Source organism: Pundamilia nyererei, unplaced genomic scaffold, assembly GCF_000239375.1.
Source record: "Pundamilia nyererei isolate P.nyererei 1_Seehausen unplaced genomic scaffold, PunNye1.0 scaffold00442, whole genome shotgun sequence".
NCBI lineage: Eukaryota > Metazoa > Chordata > Actinopteri > Cichliformes > Cichlidae > Pundamilia > Pundamilia nyererei.
Window position 1 is genome coordinate 1 of NW_005187843.1, and position 3,999 is coordinate 3,999.

Below are 3,999 nucleotides of genomic sequence, written 5' to 3' on the forward strand. Positions count from 1 at the left end.
TTCCGACTCTGCTGTGGTTTGTTACTGTGTGGTCACGTGACTCGACTATACATCGTGAGTAGGTGGGGTGTGTTCCAAAAGTATCTCCCATTTCCTTTTCCTCGGCTCATTTCCTTTTCCTTGATTAAAACGTCCTTTTTGGAAGGAGAATTGCTAAGGACTCAGGAAAAGAGACGAGCGGTGCTGAGAATTGGAACAGCCTCACACTAGTCTCTCTGTATCAATGTGACACCCTGGAGCGAATCTTATGGACGATCACAAGCGTCACACACCTGGAAATAAAGCATTCTGTCCTTAAATAATGATTTGTGCAATAAAATACAAATTTTAAATCCATTCGCAAAGTAAAGCTTTAAAATAAAACCGTGTTACATTTATACACAGTGTTAGAGCAATGGCATCATCCAACATGGTGGCGTGTGAACATTGCAAGGCTCAGTAGCTGTATCCCAAAACATAAGCCGCATTGTTCGGAGGACCCAGCCTTCGCGGTCTATGTGGGCAGGATCCTTTGAAGACTGAGAAGGCCGGAAATGCGAGGCTGTGAAATGGGACAGTCTATGTAGCTGTTGCTGATCTGTGAGTCTATTGTGCAAGTGGTGTGATATGCCCATGTAGAAAGGACGGCACTGCAACGCTGGACTTGCCCTTACTCTGGGCTCCCTCTTTATTCTGGCAACTGGTAAAAAGAAAACAGCACACAGTCTTCATTAACAGTGTGCAAAGCAACTGCAACATTCAGTTCACCAGCGTGGGAGTTTCTTTTCCTTTTTTTTCTTTCCAAACATAACATATACAACATAACATCAACAAAGTCTTTCTTTTAAAAGTTCTGGCTGAAACCAAACCTGTGATTGTATAGTAGTGGTATTATTTATTTATTTTTCTCCTTTTTCCTAACCAACAACAACAATAACATATAAAAACAGATTTTCTATTATAAAACAATCATCATTGTTCATCATTTTTTTCCTATACAACAGCATCAATTAAAACTTATACTTAACAGCGCCTACCTGGTACAAAGAAAACAGCACACAGTTGTCATTAACAGTGTGCAAAGCAACTGCAACATTCAGTTCTGTTAAAAAGAATTAGAACAATTACAATCTCATAGAGAAGCATTAGAGCTGAGTGCAAATCAAAAAGCACCCGACTAGCTAACGAGTATTAGCTTAGCATGCTAATTTAAAATGCTACTCGTGAATAAAGTTACTACCCATGCATCAAAATGCCTGTAACTTTCAGGATACATGCTAGTACTGCTTACAATCAAAATACATGTTGACAATTACCACTATAAGAATGTTTTCATTAATACAATTACAAAATTGACAACAGTATCGCTCACTAGCACCTACCACCAGCTTGGGAGTTTTTCTCCTTTGCTGACGCATGCGCTGTGCAGCAATTTGGAACCTTAACAGTTGCAGTTGCTGTGTCTGTCCACCAGGTGGCTCCAACTATTCACAAAGCACATCAATTTTGAGGAAATTCATTAAGCTATTTTCTAACTCTGTTACATCTAGCCTTCAGATTTGCGTCACCAGCTGTGACACCACAGTGTGCCGTTGTTCCTTGCTATCTAAAATATATGAGGACACTGGCGTAAATTCTTGACAGTCTCACACTTGTTTGATCAGTTTTCTGTTTGACGTTCATTCAGCTGTGTCAAAATCCCAGAGGAACCCACCTGATGGATTACTAAAGTTTTATTTAATCTAATCTAATCTAATATCTTTGATCTCAGCCAAACCGATTTATTCCGGTACAAATAAAACACATAAAAAAGTCCAACAATTACTTTTTTAAGTTATCCGAGTGACTTGTATATCATATTTAACCTGAGTAGCGAAAGACAGCGGGGGTCATGTTGGTCGTGTGTAAATTACGTTGAGTAGGCTAACCACGTTATTACATTAATGCATGTAAGGTAAAGTAGCAAACACCGTCGTAGTTACATGCGGCTGTCTTCTTGTTTGATGGCAGATACTCCCTTCACCCTGGCCAAAAGAAAGGCCAAAGAAAAAGAGCAAAACAGTTAAACATGAGATGCGATCATGGCTCATGAGTTAGGTGTTCGTCTTGTAATCGGAAGTTTGCCGGTTCGAGCCCCAGCTCAGACAGTCTCAGTCGTTGTGTCCTTGGGCAAGACACTCTACCTACCGCCTACTGGTGATGGCCAGAGGGGCCGATGGCGCAATATGGCAGCCTCGCTTCAGTCAGTCTGCCCCAGGGCAGCTGTGGCTACAACTGTAGTTTGCCTTCACCAGTGTATGAATGTGAGAGCGAATGAATAGTGGAATTGTAAAGTGCTTTGAGGGGTCCCGAAAAGCATAAATGCAATCCGTTATTATTTTTGGACAAGGTTTGTGTTTTTTCCATTGTTTAAGCACTGCTTCCAGCCAAGAGTGATACCATATATGCCCCATAGCTGCAGAAAAGGCTAACATTGTTATCTTTTTACCAAAAAAACAGCTAAACATGAGAGGTTTTTGGACAAAGTTTGTGTTCTCCATTCTTTAAGCACCGGTTTGAGCACTGTTTAGGCACCGGCACAGTTTCAAAAGTACCGGTTTGGCACCGGATAAAACCTAAACAATACCCATGCCTAATGACATGACTACCTTTAACAGACTTTATTTGAACTGGCAGAATGGAAAGAAAACCGCTGTCTCTTCCGGCCCCTGTATGACCACAAATTTTCATAGGAGTTCCATAGTTTCATAGGAGTACATTCTTTGAAAAGGAGGGCTCTCCAAAGGACTCTGGACTTAAACCATTGTTATCAATATGGAGGACAGTGGTATGACCTTTACCACATGTCCTACATGTCAAACGCTTAGCACAGTCCTTACTTATGTGCCCAGCACCTAAGCAACCAAAACACAGCCCTTCCTCCTTCAGAAAAAGCATTTGTCTCTCTGCTTCTTCCGCTGAAACTGTTGACACTCCGTTCGCTCTTCATCTGTAACGTCGGTTCCAAAGCCGTGCTTTGTGCACCGATCGTTTCTAGAGTAACTGCGTGCCTGTCCCAACCCATCACTAGCCTTCCCCGCGTTTGGGTCTAGCCAGCACGCCACACGGGCACGCCGAATTACTGTGTTTAGTTTGCACGTTTCCCCCGATCATGACAGTTATATGTTTTCCTTACATTTTCTGTATGTATATTCTTGGTTGCTGACTTTATATTTTGCACACTCAAAATATTTCCATCATTGGCGAGATTCACACTGCACCTGCAAAGGAAAAATCAAAACCTCATATTCTGTTTGGTAAACACTTTGTGTGTTTTTTTAAATCATGCTGCGGTAAGCGTCAGCATCTAACATAGAGCAAAGAATGCAGTAGTCCTCAGTTTTCCCTGAAACACATTCATGGCCATTAGCTTTTAATCAAATATTATTTCTTGAGTAATTAAAATATATTAGTACAGTTTTTCCAGAAATACTTCATGGCAAATTAGTCTCCTGAATTTTTTTAGACGCTGGACACAGCATGGCCTTATTTTTATTACCCTTTGACTCAGCTGTGACCTGCTTTTAATTAGTTCAGGGTCAGTTTCCTTTTCATTAAGTCTTCTTACAAGTACATCAGAATGATCTGCTGTCATGCTAACACAAGTTGACACATGGTTTAACAACATTTCACATCAAAACCACGAAGGGAAGATCAATTGAAATAGTTATATCCAACATTATTATGTTCTAACTTAAGGAAATACACAAAGTGTGACTCTTGAACAAACCTCCTTCAATGTTCAGAATGATCAAAGTGGATAACAAAGACATTTCTCTCAGTCACCTGTTTGTGTTTATGAAAAACAAGGTACTAATCAGCAGTGTTGGTCAAGTTACTTGAAAAAAGTAATCAGTAACTAATTACTGATTACTTCCCCAAAAAGTAATCCCGTTACTTTACTGATTACTTATTTTCAAAAGTAATTAATTACTTAGTTACTTTTTAAAAACATGATTTACACCCTGAAGAGGTGATAAA